The 17,993-nt window shown below is 43.9% G+C and overlaps 1 protein-coding gene across 2 annotated transcripts in view; it reads right to left on the reverse strand.

Annotated features, from left to right (window-relative positions):
• The window catches only part of ULK4 (unc-51 like kinase 4), a 1,062,038-nt gene that overhangs the window by 18,495 nt on the left and 1,025,550 nt on the right, over positions 1 to 17,993 (reverse strand). The gene's annotated exons all lie outside the window — the stretch shown is intronic.

Raw genomic sequence — 17,993 nt, forward strand, 5'->3', positions numbered from 1 at the left:
TTACTATTGATTCATTTTTAGAGGGTATTGTTTTATATAGAAGATACATTGATGATTTATTCTTAATCCTGGACACCAGTCACGTTTCAGTTGATGCTTTTATTTCTTCTATACAAAATAACACATGGGGTTTGGAATTTACCCCCCACATTAGTAATACCCAGATGGACTTTCTTGATATCACTTTTTTTATAAAAAATTCCAAAATTCATACCAAAACCTTTTTTAAGAAAGTTGACTCCAATAGTTATGTCCATTTTAAGAGTAGCCACTATTCTAAATGGCTTTTTAACATCCCTCATAATCAATTTCAGAGAATCCGAAAGAATTGCACAGAGGACGAGGATTTTAATAATCAAGCTGAGGTCCTCAAGGGAAGATTCCTTGCTCAAAAATACCCCTCCCAATTGGTTCATTCTACTTTTAATAATGTTTTTAAAAATTTTAATCAGCAAACTCTTTTAAGTGAGAGATCTAAAGAAAAGGATGCACATGATAACTATCAGGCCAACTTCATCACTACTTATAACTCCCAACATAAAGAGATAAAAAATATGTTAGGTGACCTCTGGTATATTATCAAAAAAGATCCAATACTCAATAAAGTTCTGCCTGATAGACCTACTCTCACTTTTAGGAAGGCCAGATCACTAAAAAACCATCTGGCCCCTAGCAGATTGACCCAGTGTACTCCTGATAACTGCACTGGCTTGACACCAGGCATTTTCAGATGCCTGAAACCCAGGTGCAGCCTATGCAGTAATATTGCTCATAATACATTCATCTTTTCACATCCATTCACCTCAGAAAAATTCACCATCACTAACCACCTGTCCTGTGTGTCTTCCTTTGTCATCTATGTCTTCCTTTGTCCTTGTCCTAAATTGTATGTTGGCAGAACCACACAACCCCTTCACTGTAGAATGAATTCTCATAGACACAACACTAAAACTGGGTATCAAAAACACGGTTTGTCACGTCACTTTGATTTATTTCACCAAAGAGATTTTTCTAAAGCTATCATTTTTCCTATAGAACACATCCCTGAACACGTTTCCAATAGAACCCAAGCACTGAATAGAAAATAGGTCTATTGGATTTATAAATTAAAGACAATTGGTCCCTATGGCCTCAATATTATCAATTATGCTTTTATTTGATAGAAGAGGGGAAAAGATTTATTCTTCACACCACCACAGTCAAGCTTAATGGTCTAGTGGACTAATACCTTACATTTGCACTTTATAGTCTGCACTTGCACTTCATGAGCCAGGTTCTAATACCCCTTGAGGACTCACCTTTTTTAAATATAGCCATGTTTCAACCTCGTGATCCTTAGCACTCTGTTTCATATTTTTTGTACTTTTACATAATTTTATTTTTTCTTTTCTATATAGACTCTTATTGTTGTGTTTTCTATGTTTGTGATTAAATTTCATTGTTTTTATTCTTTACCATTTTTGACCTTTGCTTATATTTTTTTTTTTTTCTAAATAAAGTGACAAACAACCCCTCAATTTATTCTTCACACCACCACAGTCAAGCTTAATGGTCTAGTGGACTAATACCTTCCATTTGCATTTTATGAGCCAGGTTCTAATACCCCTTGAGGACTCACCTTTTTTTAACTATAGCCATGTTTTAACCCCGTGATCCATAGCACTGTTTTATATTTTAATTTTTTGTACTTTTACATATTTTTATTTTTTCTTTTCTATATATACTCTTATTGTTGTGTTTTTTATGCTTGTAATAAAGTTTCATTGTTTGGTTTTTTGTTTTTTGTTTTTTTTTGACCTTTGCTGATTCTGTTTGACCCTGTATTGGCGCCTTTTTTCTCTATAAGTATGTTTCACTGTCTTCCAATGTAATCTGCCCTGATGAAGTGAGCCAGCAGGCTCAGGAAACACGTTGGCTGAATAAAGAACCCTTTACTCTACCAGAAGCAAGCGCAGTCCTTATTGCACTTCCACGTCATTTCTGCTTTTTTCCCTCATAGATTGTAAGCTTGAGAGCAGGGCCCTCATTCCTCTTGGTATGTGTTATGATCTATGTGATTATTGTTATGCTGTAAAGTCTATTGTCTGTACAAGTCCCCTCTGAAATGTAAAGTGCTGCGGAATATGTCGGCGCTATAGAAATAACATTTATTATTATTATTATTTGCGCAAGGGCTCTAATCCTCTCTCCTTTCACCACTTAAGGACTGAGCCATTTTGTAGCTAATGACTGAACCTCATTTTTGAAATGTATTTATTTCTTTTACTCACTTATATAGCGCCATTAATTACACAGCACTTCACACACATTTTTGGCAGGATAAACCTACGCCAAGCCTTACTGCGATATCTGACAGACGGAATGAAAAAAACAACAGCAGTTGAAGAATTGGTTTTATGTATTTTTTACGGCGTTCCTCGTGCGGTGTAAGTGATTAGGTGACTTTATTCTTCGGGTCGGTGCGATTACAGCGATACCAGAATTATATATTTTTTGTTATGTTTAGCTGCTGTCACACACTAAAAGATGCTTTTTTTTGCAAATACTATTTTTTGCATCGCCATATTTTGAAAGCTATAATTTTTTCATATTTTGGCCGACAGAGTCATGTGAGGTCTTGTTTTTTGTCTGACGAGTTGACGTTTTTGTACCATTTTCGGGGACATAACATTTTATGATTGCTTTCTATTCTGATTTTTGGGAGGCAGAAAGAACAAAAACAAGCAATTCAGGAATTGTTTTTTTTGGGGAGGTTTATGCCATTTCGCATGTGACAATATTGATAAGGCAGTTTTATTCTTCGGGTCAGCACGATTACAGCGATACCACAGTTATGTATTTTTTTATGTTGTGGTGCTTTTACACAAGAAAAACTTTTTTTTATCGAAATAAAATATTTTTGCATCGCTTTTATTCTGAGAGCTATAACTTTTTAATTTTTCCGCTAATGGAGCTGAATAGCAGCTTGTTTTCTGAGGGACAAGATTACATTTTCAATTATACCATTTTTCTTTACATTCGTTTTTTCTTTATCACGTCTAAGGCCAGGATCACACATGCGAGAAACTCAGATGAGTCTCGCATCTTAATACCCGGCACTGCCGGCGGCACTCGGGAGCGGAGCGTGCAGCTGCATGTATTTCTATACAGCCGCACGCTCTGCTCCCGAGTGCCGGCGGCAGTGCCGGGTATTAAGATGCGAGACTCATCCGAGTTTCTCGCATGTGTGATCCCGGCTTTATTTCACTTTTTTCGAGCGGTATGATGAAATAACAGTTTGCCACATTTTTTTTTGTTTTACGGCGTTCACTGAAGAGGTTAGTTAGTGTGACACTTTTGTAGAATGGGTCGTACCGGACTGGGCGATACCAAGTATATGTACTTTTTTGTTTATTTTTCTTTTGTTACCTAAAGATGTGTTATTAGTGTAATATTTTTTATTATTTTGTAACTTTTTTTAAAATATTTTTACAACTCTTTGTTTACTTTTTCAAACTGTTTTACTTAGTCCCCCATGGGACTTTCACTTTTTGATTTTTTTTTCTACTTTGATTGAAGGTATAACGCATTGTACAGAAAGCTTCTTAGACCATGCTTTGAAAATGGTCTAAGAAGCTTTCTATAGCTCAATGACCCAGGGGTCATCAAGACAACCTCAGTCACCATGGCAACGATCTGGCCCCTGTAATGACGTTGTAGGCGCTGTTAAAAAGCCAGGGGCGGTGCTGCTGTAGGGTTTGAGCAGGCTCGCAGGATGCAGTGACGAGACACGAGACCGAATGTGGTTTGTAGAATGAACTTTTATAAAACTTTAAGCCGCCGAGGCTAAGCTGAATCAGCAAAAAGGGGGTATCAAACATTTGTCCTCGCCGGGACTCGAAACACTGTAACAATAGAACAATACTTTTATATAACTGGAAACAACCCGGCTATTCCGGGTGCCAAAGGCCACGAATGACCAAACTAAGGGTCCTTATTTTCTATAGCGCACTTAACCTTCCAGGCGTCGCTCGGGTTTGCAGATGTGACCGCTCAGGGATCGCTGATGTGGCTGCCTTGTAATCCTCGATATCCCGGAAGGATTTGGGCTCGACCGGCCCTGATGAATTGGTGGAACAGTGGGGCGCAACAGGCCCTGAAGCAACTGGAATGGTGGGGCGCTACGGGCCATGAAGCAACTGGAACGGTGGGGCGCAACAGGCCCTGAAGAAACGGGAACGGTGGGGCGCAACAGGCCCTGAAGAAACGGGAACAGTGGGGCGCAACAGGCCCTGAAGAAACTGGAATGGTGGGGCGCAACAGGCACTGAAGAAACGGGGACGGTGGGGAGCAACAGGCCCTGAGGAATCGGTGGAACGGTGGGGCGCCACAGGCCCTGAAGAAACTGGAACAGTGGGGCGCAACAGGCCCTGAAGAAACAGGAACGGTGGGGCGCAACAGGCCCTGAAGAAACTGTGACGTGGGGCGCAACAGGCCCTGAAGAAACTGACGGTGGGGCGCAACAGGCCCTGAAGAGACTGGTACGGTGGGGATCTCCCAAGCATCCGGTTAGAGGCTCTCGTCCCTCAGCAAGGTCATGACGCAGTCCAAAAACATAACTGTTAACAGACTCTGCTCAGTGCCCCCCTCAGTAACCGGGACGGGGGTTCTATGGCCGCCTATAGCGAGGTGGCACCCCCTGAGGCCGATGATGACAGGGCCGCAGCTGTGGGAGAAGGTAGGGTGGCAGTGTCCTGGCCGCTGTACCGGATTGCTGTCTCGTCACAGCGGTCGCCTGGGGTTCCAGGACTGTCACACCAAGGAGGGAATCAGCGGGCGTGGCTTTTTCTGAAGGTATGCGGGGAGGGACCGCCGATGAAAGTCTCTCCCGTGTCACCGGTCGGTGAGTCCAAAGGTTTCCTTTTGCAGTCCCCTGCCTGTCTCTCCTCAACACACAGTCCGTTACCTCAGTCCTCTCTCTCCCACACGGCTTCATGTCTCCTCCCAGGCTCTCTGCCAACTGCCAACTCAGCGCGCCCCCTGCTCCTTTTGTCCTAGCCCCGTTTACACGCAGTAACAGTTCAAAGTCATGAGGGGCATAGCATGTCATGGTGCAGGAACTAACACCTGCTCATGACGTGCTATGTACGTCAATGGTCATAAAGGGGTTAAAGCCATTTATATACTGAAATCTATATACATAGATGCAAGAATGTGTAAAACAACAATGAAGCCAATATCATGTGACTGGAATATTTGTATTTGTACTTTGGACATAACAATCTCCCCTTCATCTTCCCCTAACTTTGATCATCATATCTCTGCTGCTTGCAAAGTGTAACAATACAATATCTGTAAGTAAGGGTACGACCTGGTAGGGATCGCTGGTGAGTCACTACATGGTCGCTAGTAAGCTGCCAAACTGGCAGATCTCTTCAACGATGCACCAGCGATCCCGACAACGATACGACCTGGTAAGGATCACTGGCGCGTTGTCACACAGCAGCTATTCTGAACTTCTGAACGATTACAGCTTGCGTCCCTGAGTTCTGCGTCGCCAACGAGGTCGCTCGTCGGCGTCAAACACAGCGATGCATGCTGGCCAGCGGGACACCGACGATGAAAAAATGGCCCAGGGCATTCGAGTACGATCAGCGATATCCAGCGGGGGGAGGCCAGTTGCCCCTATGTGTCACATGTAGTGAGATTGCTGTTGTGTCACAAATTCGGTGACGCATCAGCGATCTCGCTATGTGAGACGGGGCCTTAACTGCTACACTGCAGCATTAATGGACCACTGACATCTGGCTACAACAGCCAGGATCAGAGATAAACCTAATCCCAAATGTTTTGCTTCCTAAACTTCACAGTCAATAGGGATGACAACATATGAAGGGTGTAAACAAACGGAGGGCTCCCTTTCTCAATCCATGTTAACTCAAGTGTAACATACAATAGTGGCCAAAAGTTTTCAGTCTCACACAAACTTTGGTTTTCACAAAGTTTGTTGCTTCAGTTTTTATTGTGCCAACGAAGCTGCTACTAATCTGTCATGCGAACTGAATTATACGCAGACTAGTTTTTTTGAAAGGGGGATGATGCTTGAAATAATTCTCTTCTCCTGTTAACCATGGTTACCGCCAAAGAAACGTGTAATCATCATTGCTTTGCATTAAAAGTGATTTACAGACAAGGACATTGCTGCTTGTAAGATTGGTTTTAAATCATTTAGCACAGGGATGGGGAATCCTCCAGACCGCTAGCTGTTTTGTGGTCTGCAATGTTATTTGATCCGGCCCTCTTGTAGATTCCTGGTGGGCTGCAGCCATATTTTTCCACCCACTGGTCCTTTAATTTTTCTGTCGACTACGCACACAGCTTTCACTAATAAATGCTGCAGCACACACAATGCCGGACTATGTATGATGCTCACCAGTACCAGTGTCAGAATGTCCTTTTTGGGTGGACTTAGGAGACACTGAGACTGCAGAGCATGCTATGTGATGTATACAGCAGTTTCAGTTCTTTCTATGTGATGTGATGTCTGTCTCCTGACTCCATTGTCATTAGAAGTTGCAACACTTAAAGGGATGTTCAGATTCATACTGCGATGGGAATAGCTGTCTTGATTATAAAATCAGCAGTGAGGGCTGAGCTATGCAGTGTAGGTAAAGTCTATAGAAGTGAATGGGAAAAGCCTTCCCTTAACAACCCCCACAATTCAGATTTTCCCCAGTAAGTGTAATATCTATCTTGGAGTATCTAGAGTCCTGAATTTTAAATAATTCTTTTAAATTTGTAATTAGTAATTATTAGGCTTCACAATGGGTTACATCTGCCCAGGCTCTTGTACATTAGCAGTCTCAGAACATGTATTGCATTGACAAGTAATTTCAGTAATTGGTGGAGAGACGGATTCAGGTTGAGCTTTGGCACCTTGGTTAGTGTTACTTATACAGAATCCAACTCCGATTGGTGAATAGTAAGGGAATTAACCTGACATATTTCCATTTTTGTTTCCTGAGATTTTTACACAGATAAGGTGAAGGCAAGCAATGTGAGGTTAAGGAAATGTATAGCACGATATGTTTCATATTGTGAAAATGATTTGATTATGGAGCCTAGCTTATACTCTATAACTTAATTTAAAAATGCAAATAACTCTTGATAGAATAATTCAGTATAATATCGGCACTTTTCTCATTAAATGCACAGACTACTTAAGACATGGAAAAGCAATTATAAGTCAGGGAAATGAAAAAAAAAAAACCTTGAGAAAAGAATAGCAAATGTGAGTAGACTGAACTAATAATGAGATTCAGGGATGCATCTTGTTCTACAAAAAGTTATTTTTTCTGACAATTCCCAGCAGAACTTGGGTGATTAACCCAGCTACTGCTGTAGGGCTGCCGACAACCCTACGTGTTGCTAACTTATATCTGGAGAATGCATGTCCACTACCTAATACATTATGAACGATGTATATTTCAGACCTCGGATAAGAGATGTAAAGTCTGCTGATACCTCTTGACTAGAGTTGAGCGACTTTGGTCGGATCGGGTTTCGTGAAACCCGAATGAAACAAAATTTGAGTCGGATGAAACTGGTCCGACTAGGGCAAAAAAAAGTCAGAGTTTCGTCCGAAACCCGACACCAATGCAAGTCAATGGGGAATAAAAGTCGGCATTGAGTGGATGAATGTCATCCGCTCAATGCCGACTTTTATCTCCCATTGACTTGCATTGGGGTCAGGTTTCGGATGAAACTCCAACTTTTTTTTGCCCTAGTCGGACCAGTTTCATCCGACTCAAATTTTGTTTCATTCGGGTTTCACGAAACCCGATCCGACCAAAGTCGCTCAACTCTACTCTTGAACACTACAAAATTAAAATATTAGCTACAATTATAACTAAAAATATACAGTTGTGTGAAAAAGTATTTCCCCCTTCCTGATTTCCTATTGTTTTGCATGTTTGTCACACTTAAATGTTTCAGATCACCAAACAAATTTTAACCCCTTCACCCCCAAGGGTGGTTTGCACGTTCATGACCAGGCCAATTTTTACAATTCTGACCACTGTCCCTTTATGAGGTTATAACTCTGGAACGCTTCAACGGATCTAGGCGATTCTGAGATTGTTTTCTCGTGACATATTGTACTTCACTTTAGTGGTAAAAAATTTTCGCTATAGCTTGCGTTTATTTATGAAAAAAACAGAAATATGGCAAAAATTTTGACAATTTTGCAATTTTCAAACTTTGAATTTGTATGCCCTTAAAACAGAGAAATATGTGACACAAAATAGTTACTAAATAACATTTCCCACATGTCTACTTTACATCAGCACAATTTGGGAAACAACATTTTTTTTTGTTAGGAAGTTATAAGGGTTAAAATTTGACAAGCGATTTCTAATTTTTACAACAAAACTTACAAAACCATTTTTTTTAGGGACCACCTCACATTTGAAGTCACTTTGAGGGGTCTATATGGCAGAAAATACCCAAAAGTGACACCATTCTAAAAACTGCACCCCTGAAGCTACTCAAAACTACATTCAAGAAGATTATTAACCCTTCAGGTGCTTCACAGGAGCAGAAGCAACGTGGAAGGAAAAAATGAACATTTAACTTTTTAGTCACAAAAATAATATTTTAGCAACAATTTTTTTATTTTCCCAAGGGTAACAGGAGAAATTGGACCCCAAAAGTTGTTGTCAAATTTGTCCTGAGTACGCTGATACCCAATATATGGGGGGGAACCACTGTTTGGGCACAAGGCAGGGCTCAGAAGGGAAGGAGCCCCGTTTGACTTTTTCAACCTAAAATTGGCTGGAATTGAGATCGGACGCCATGTCGCGTTTGACGAGTGTCTGATGTGCCTAAACAGTGGAAACCCCCCACAAGTGACCCTATTTTGGAAACTAGACCCCCTAAGGAACTTATCTAGATGTGTGGTGACCACTTTGAACCCCCAAGGGCTTCACAGAAGTTTATAACACCCGGGCGTGAAAATAAAAAATCATATTTTTTCCACAAACATGATCATTTAGTTCCCAATATTTTGTTTTCCCAAGGGTAACAGGAGAAATTGGACCCCAAAGGTTCTTGTCAAATTTGTCCTGAGTACGCTGATACCCAATATGTGGGGGGGAACCACTGTTTGGGCACATGGCAGGGCTCAGAAGGGAAGGAGCCCCGTTTGACTTTTTCAACCTAAAATTGGCTGGAATTGAGATCGGACGCCATGTCGCGTTTGACGAGCGTCTGATGTGCCTAAACAGTGGAAACCCCCCACAAGTGACCCCATTTTGGAAACTAGACCCCCTAAGGAACTTATCTAGATGTGTGGTGACCACTTTGAACCCCCAAGGGCTTCACAGAAGTTTATAACACCCGGGCGTGAAAATAAAAAATCATATTTTTTCCACAAACATGATCATTTAGTCCCCAATATTTTGTTTTCCCAAGGGTAACAGGAGAAATTGGACTCCAAAGGTTGTTGTCAAATTTGTCCTGAGTACGCTGATACCCAATATGTGGGGGGAACCACTGTTTAGGCACATGGCAGGGCTCAGAAGGGAAGGAGCCCCATTTGACTTTTTCAACCTAAAATTGGCTGGAATTGAGATCGGACGCCATGTCACGTTTGACGAGCGTCTGATGTGCCTAAACAGTGGAAACCCCTCACAAGTGACCCCATTTTGGAAACTAGACCCCCTAAGGAACTTATCTAGATGTGTGGTGACCACTTTGAACCCCCAAGGGCTTCACAGAAGTTTATAACACCCGGGCGTGAAAATAAAAAATCATATTTTTTCCACAAACATAATCATTTAGTCCCCAATTTTTTGTTTTCCCAAGGGTAACAGGAGAAATTGGACTCCAAAGGTTGTTGTCAAATTTGTCCTGAGTACGCTGATACCCAATATGTGGGGGGAACCACTGTTTAGGCACATGGCAGGGCTCAGAAGGGAAGGAGCCCCGTTTGACTTTTCAACCTAAAATTGGTTGGAATTGAGATCGGACGCCATGTCACGTTTGACGAGCGTCTGATGTGCCTAAACAGTGGAAACCCCCCACAAGTGACCCCATTTTGGAAACTAGACCCCCTAAGGAACTTATCTAGATGTGTGGTGACCACTTTGAACCCCCAAGGGCTTCACTAAAGATTATAATGCCTAGGCGTGAAAATATAAAATCCTGTTTTGTTCCCACATAAATGATCATTTAGTCCCCAATTTTTAATTTTCCCAAGAGTAACAGGAGAAATTGGACCCCAAAAGTTGTTGTCCAATTTGTCCTGAGTACCCTGATACCCCACATGTGGGAGAAAACTACTGTTTGGGCACACGTCAGGGCTCGAAAGGGAAGTAATGACGTTTTGGAAAGCAGACTTTGATGGAATGGTCTGCGGGCGTCATGTTCCATTTGCAGAGCCCTTGATGTTCCTAAACAGTAGAAACCCCCCATAAGTGACCCCATTTTGGAAACTAGACCCCCTAAGGAACTTATCTAGATGTGTGGTGAGCACTTTGAACCCCCAAGTGTTTCACTAAAGATTATAATGCCCAGGCGTGAAAATATAAAATCCTGTTTTGTTCCCACATAAATGATCATTTAGTCCCCAATTTTTAATTTTCCCAAGAGTAACAGGAGAAATTGGACCCCAAAAGTTGTTGTCCAATTTGTCCTGAGTACCCTGATACCCCACATGTGGGAGAAAACTACTGTTTGGGCACACGTCAGGGCTCGAAAGGGAAGTAATGACGTTTTGGAAAGCAGACTTTGATGGAATGGTCTGCGGGCGTCATGTTCCATTTGCAGAGCCCTTGATGTTCCTAAACAGTAGAAACCCCCGATAAGTGACCCCATTTTGGAAACTAGACCCCCTAAGGAACTTATCTAGATGTGTGGTGAGCACTTTGAACCCCCAAGTGTTTCACTAAAGATTATAATGCCCAGGCGTGAAAATATAAAATCCTGTTTTGTTCCCACATAAATGATCATTTAGTCCCCAATTTTTAATTTTCCCAAGAGTAACAGGAGAAATTGGACCCCGAAAGTCGTTGTCCAATTTGTCCTGGGTACTCTGGTACCCCACATGTGGGAAAAAACTGTTTAGGCACACGTTGGGGCTCGAAAGGGAAGTAGTGTTGTTTTGGAATGCAGACTTTGAAGGTCTGCTGGCGTCATGTTCCATTTGCAGAGTCCCTGATGTGCCTAAACAGGAAAAAACCCCACATATGACATCATTTTGGATACTAGACCCCCAATGAACAAATCTAGATGTGCCCCCAACTAATCTAATGTAAATTAGTAGTGCATGGAGGTGTGGTACAATTTGAAGCAATCCTTCATGGACAGGCCAGGTTTTTCGGGGCAGGTGTCGCACTGGTAAATGGTGTCCCTGCGTATTCCTTTTTTGTAACACACTCGACACCTTTTTTGCGGCTTACCTTTTCTTGGGGTTGGCGGGACCACCCCCCCGGAAAATGCTGACCTGGGACAATACGAGCACCTTCAGTTCCTGAAGTACTGGGGCCCGCTCCTTCCTGAGCGCCAAACATCATGGCCTTAACCACTACCTCCTGGAAATGAAGGTACGCCGTATCGCTGGGGCATGCACATTGTGACAGCAGGAATGCGTTGAGCATTGCCATTTGGACGATGTGCACGGCCAGCTTTTTGTACCACACCTTGGCCTTCCTCAATGCATTGTACGGTTGGAGGAGTTGATCGGAGAGATCAACTACCCCCCATTTTTTTGTTGTACCCCACTACACATGTCGGTTTAAGGACCTGTGTAGAGGTACCCCGTACAGTGCAGAGGGTACTGCCATCACCGTGTATGGTGGTCAAGAGATGGACATCTCTCTTGTCCTTGTACTTGACCACCAGCAGGTGGTCGCTACATTGGGCTCTGCTCTCACCTTTTTGGAGCATCTGCCCAAGTAGGGTCTTCGGGAGGCCTCTCTGATTTTTGCGGACAGTACTGCAGGTTGCGGTACGTCGCTCAGAGAGGGATTTGTAGAGTGGGATGCTGGTATAAAAGTTATCAGTGTAGAGGTGATAACCTTTATCCAGCAGTGGGTGCACCAAATCCCACACAATTTTCCCACTCACTCCCAGGAAAGGAGGACACTCAGGGGGTTCAATCCGGGTGTCCTTCCCTTCGTAAACTCTAAACTTGTGGGTGTACCCTGAGGTACTCTCACACAACTTATAGAGTTTGATTCCGTACCTGGCCCTCTTACTGGGCAGGTATTGACGGAATCGCAGCCTTCCCTTGAAGTGAACCAAGGACTCATCCACGCAGATGTCCCTTTGGGGCACGTACACTTCAGCAAACTTTTTGTTGAAGTGTTCGATGACCGGCCGAACTTTGAACAGACGGTCAAAGTTGGGGTCATCTTGTGCGGGACACTGTGCATTATCAGTATAATGCAGAAACTTGTGGATGGCCTCAAAACGCGTCCGGGCCATGACCATTCGGAACACTGGAGTGTTGTATAAAATATCAACACTCCAATATTGCCGAATTTCCGGCTTCTTCAGTATCCCCATATGGAGGACCAGGCCCCAAAACTGCGTCATTTCAACTGCGTCTACAGGAGACCAGTTTGAAAATGTTGAACGCGGGTTTTGCTCCAAAAATTGACGAGCGTACAAATTAGTTTGCTCCACCATGAGGTTAACAAAATCCTCAGAGAAAAAGACTTTGAAAAAGTCAATTTCTGTGAGGCCGGTGGTGTCAAACTTGATTCCTGATTCTGCCACAAAATCAGGAATCAGTGGCTCGTAATTTTCGGGGGGCAAGGTCCATACGGGGAGCACTGGGTCAGCTGCGGGCATGGTGGGCGCTGCCTCATCTTCTGTCCTGGAGCGTCTGCGTGGCGGTTCCGCAGGACCCGAGGAGGAAGATGAGGAGGGGGAAGAGGAAGAAGAAGAGGATGAAGAATCCGAAAAATAAAGAAAAGTCGGATCATCATCCAAATCGCTATCAGTTTCGGAGGCAAGTAAAGCATATGCCTCCTCCACTGAATAGTGCTGTTGGGATGAATTTGATGACATTTTTGTGCAAATATGGTGCTTGGGTGTACACTTTATTGAAAACTGTATGTGTACGTGAGGGGGGGGGAGTGATTGGTGTAAACTTTCTGTAAAGAAAAAGCTGTGGAAAAAAGTCTAAAACAGCAGGCCCTAGCTGATAAGTGTCACTTATCAAAACTAGGCTGCTGGATGTGCGCACGGGGTGGCGCAAGGCGGGGGTGGAAAAAAAAAAAAAAGGAAAACGGCAAACTCTGATAAATGAACTGTGTCACTTATCCAAGTTTCGCAGCTGCGGGATGTGTGTACGGAGGGGCTAAGGAAAAAAAAGCGAGCTCAAGTGTTGATCGGTGAACTGCGTCACCAATCAACGCTCGGCGGCTGCGCACGTAGGTGGCGCAAAAGTGGGGTGGAGGGGGGTAAAAATAGGGGGAAGGGGGATGGGGGGATTGGGGTGGATGAAGAGAGATTGGGCAGGGATCAACAGTTAGGGTTGTAGTTAGGTGGCACAAAGGGGGGTGAAAAAAATGAAAAGCGGCAGGCACAAGCTTGGATAAGTGACGTGTGTCACTTATCCAACTTTTGCGGCTGCGGGATGTGTGTACGGAAGTGGCGCAAAGGGGGCTAAGGAAAAAAAAGCGAGCTTAAGTGTTGATCGGTGAACTGCGTCACCAATCAACGCTCGGCAGCTGCGCACGGAGGTGGCGCAAAAGTGGGGTGGAGGGGGGTAAAAATAGGGGGATGGGGGATTGGGGTGGATGAAGAGAGATTGGGCAGGGATCAACAGTTAGGGTTGTAGTTAGGTGGCACAAAGGGGGGTGAAAAAAATGAAAAACGGCAGGCACAAGCTTGGATAAGTGACGTGTGTCACTTATCCAACTTTTGCGGCTGCGGAATGTGTGAACGGAAGTGGCACAAAGGGGGCTAAGGAAAACAAAAGCGAGCGCGAGTGTTGATCGGTGAACTGCGTCACCGATCAACGCTCGCCGGCTGCGCACGGAGGTGGCGCAAAAGTGGGGTGGAGGGGGGTAAAAGGGGGTGAAGGGGGGTAAGAGGGGGGGTGGAGGGGGGATGGGGGGATGAAGATAGATTGGGGGGGTGAAGATAGACTGGGCAGGGGATCAGGGATCAATTAACACTTACAATTGTAGTTTTCTTTCTTCTTCTTTCTTCTGCAGGGATTGTGATGCTACAAGCTGTGGCACCACAATACCCAGCACAGGAGCTCTTGCTGCGTCCGACCTCTCTGCAGGAATCCTCAGCTAGAGTGAGGACCCCTGCAGACAGGTCAGACAGGTCAAAGGCAGGTCAGGGGGCAGGTCACAGAGCGGTCACATCACTGCTGTGACCTGTCATTGGTGGGATCGAATGATTACATCGATCCCACCAATCCCTGATCTGCCTGGTGACCATGGCAACTGCCTAGAATCGGAGCTCACAGCTCCGATTACTAGGCAGGTCATGCCCAGGTCACCAGCAGGGCACAGAGCGGTCACATGGTGACCGCAGCTGTGCCCTGTGGTTGGCGCGATCGCCGATCTAATCGATCGCGCCAGCCAACTCCTGCAGGCCCTGCTGGGCCTGCATCAGGCTCCAGCACGATCGGTGCTAATATAGCACCGATCCTGGCCGGTACTGGCAGGGCACAGCGGCGATATAGCGCCGCTGTGCACTGCGATTGGCGCGATCGATCAGATCGGCGATCGCGCCAATCTGGGTGCTTTTTGCCGGTGCCTGGCGTTGCCAGGCACCGGCTCTAGGATCGAGTACATCGGTACTCGATCCCAGCCTAGGACATCATTGTTTCAGCCAAGCTGATTGGCTGAAACAATGAGAAACGCTGCGATTGGCTGTTCAGAATTGAACAGCCAATCACAGCGCTCTGGATGCCGGGGGGGTGGGATCGCAGCCCGGGATGCCGACGCCATCTTTTCTAAGGTGGGATGGCGTCGGAATTTTAATGCGATCACCGCGACTTTAGTCGCGGTATCGCATTAAAGGGCCCGACGTACTATCCCGTCCACGGTCATACGGGCCCGGGTACCGTGGACGGGATAGTACGTCGGATGTCAGGAAGGGGTTAATATTAGACAAAGATAACACTAGTAAGCACAGAATGCAGTTTTTAAATGAAGGTCTTTATTATTAAGGGAAAAAGAAATCCAAACCTACTGGGCCCTGTATGAAAAAGTGATTGCCCCTAAACCTAATAACTGGCTGGGCCACCCTTAGCAGCAACAATTGCAATCAAGCGTTTGTGATAACTGGCAATCAATCTTTTACAATGCTCTGGAGGAATTCTGACCCACTCATCTTTGCAGAATTGTTGTAACTCATCCACATTGGAGGATTATAAGCATGAACCGCCTTTTTAAGGTCATGCCACAGCATCTCAATTGGATTAATGTCAGGATTGTGACTCGGCCACTCCAAAGTCTTAATTCTATTTTTCTGAAGCCATTCAGAGGTGGACTTGCTGGTGTGTTTTGGATCATTGTCCTGCTGCATAAACCAAGTGTGCTACAGCTTGAACAGATAGCCAGACATTCTCCTTCAGGATTTTTTGGTAGACAGCAGAATTCATGGTACCATTTAACAAAGCAAGACTTCCAGGCCCTGAAGCAGTAAAAGAGCCCCAGACCATTACACTACCACCATCATATTTTACTGTTGATATGATGTTCCTTTTCTGAACTGCTGTTAACTTCTACACCAGATGTAATGGGACATACACCTTCCAAAAAGTTCAACTTTTGTCTCATCAGTGCACGGAGTATAAACCCAAAAGTCTTGGGGATAATCAAGATATTTTCTGGCAAAACCGAATCAAGCCTTTATGTTCATATTGTTCAGCAGTGGTTTTCATCTTTTAACTCTGTCATGCAGGTCATTTTTTTCCCAGTCTTTTTCTTATGGTGGAGTCATGAACATTGACCTTAACTGAGGCAAGTGATACCTGCAGTTCTTTGGATGTTGTTGTCGGGTCAGATGTGATCTCTTGGATGAGTTGCCGCTGCATTCTTGGGGTAATTTTGGTAGGTTAGCCACTCCTGGGAAGGTTCACTACTGTTCAATGTTTGCGCCATTTATGGATAATATCTCTCTCGCTGTGGTTCGCTGGAGTCCTAAAGCTTTAGAAATGGCTTTATAACCTTTTCCAGTCTGATATATGTCAATTACTTTGTTTCTCATTTGTTCCAGAATTTCTTTGGATTGTGGCATGATGTCTAGCTTTTAAGAATCTTTTGGCATACTTCACTTTGTCAGACAGGTCATATTTAAGTGATTTCTTGATTGAGAACAGGTGTGGCAGTAATAAGGCTTGCGTGTGGCTAGGTAGTTTGAATTCAGTTTCCCAAAGATGGTAAAAACCACAGTTCCCTTAATAATAAAGACCTTCATTTAAAAACGGCATTTTGTGTTTACTTGTGTTATCTTTTTAAGTCTGACAAACATGCAAAAGAATAGGAAATCAAGAAAGGAGGAAATACTTTTTCATCACTGGCAAAGTGCAGAATGGGAGATACGTTTTACTGAGTCTATTAGTTTCAATGATTTGAAATCCAGAAGTTTCCTCCAGAACACTATGTGTTGAGAGGGGTTAATAGGCCATCTTAAGGGTGGGTTTTTGTGGACAACCATAGAGCGGGTGGGAGGTTCTCTCTACCCCAGGGTGTGATCTGGGGTTTAAATAGTTGGCCTACAGAGGCATTCAGTGTTTGGTAGGCCTTGAGAGTGGAACTCCAGTGCTAGGTGTCCTGGCAAGGAAGTTGAACCTGTAAATGTTTTATATTTTCCTGAGCGGGTAGATCTCTGCAACCACATGGACTGTGCTGTATGTTTTGCTTTTTTTTTTTTTACCTTAGGCCAGGAAGGCCTTGTTTATTTTGATAACTGTGCACTACTTATGCAGCACTCTTAATACACCAGTGAACGTCTTAAAGAGATAGTGTTCCGTTGTCTACCTTCGTGTGCAGCCAAGTGAGCCGATCTACCTCTATATATGGTAATACTGATTACAATGATACCTGGGTTGATGAAATCCATCTTGTGGTTGTTGTTTAATCTTTATTTTCAGTATTCAGTTAATGAGATCCTCGCGCTTTGGGGTGGGCCTGTAGGCGGGGCTCTGCTTAGGTATTCATGACCTAGTTTTACATACTGGATATAGTATGTTTTGGGAAAAAAAATCACATTTAGCCGGCAGGCGCCGGTGCTGTAGCATGATAGCATCTATAATTCTATAATGTTCATTTAATTATTATATTTGGTGATATATATATAATTTTCTGAATCAATTTATATCTCTCAAAATAGCGCTGGCCGCACCTGCGCAATAGCATTTATTGGTGATCTGATGGATGCTACTACCAAAGTGCTGCCGCCCCCATTTTGCTAGTGAAAAAAAATAATCTCCATCAAGATGGCACAAATAATTTCATCACCTGCTCAGCATTAATTCCATCACCTATGCGATACTAAGGAAATCCTGAAAACATGACCTGTTGGTAGGTCTTGAGGACTGGAGTTGAGAATCACGATGGTAGATGCTACAGCACACAGGTGCCACCGGCGCCATCTTGGTGGAAACACATTTTTTTTTTCGCTGTAGCAAAGTGTGGCCAGTGGCACCTGCGCAGTAGCATCTATTGGATCACCGATAGATGCTACTGTGCGCGCGTGGCCGGTGCCATTTTGATAGAGAATTATTTTTTTCTGAATACATTTATATCACCAAATAAAATAATTAAATGGACATTATAGATGCGATCATGCTACATGCTACAGCGCAGATGTTGCCACCCACCTGCTGAATGTGAATTTTTTTTTTCAAAACATATTATATTCAGTATGTAAAATAGGGGGTAGGTCACTGAGTGATCAGTTACCTGTCATAAGCCATACAGATGAATATGTAATCAGAGCATCACATGAAAACCCCCCACAGGCCGCCCCAGAGCATG

Source organism: Dendrobates tinctorius, unplaced genomic scaffold (genome assembly GCF_039654945.1).
Source record: "Dendrobates tinctorius isolate UK_male_01 unplaced genomic scaffold, ASM3965494v1 ptg000162l, whole genome shotgun sequence".
NCBI classification, from domain to species: domain Eukaryota; kingdom Metazoa; phylum Chordata; class Amphibia; order Anura; family Dendrobatidae; genus Dendrobates; species Dendrobates tinctorius.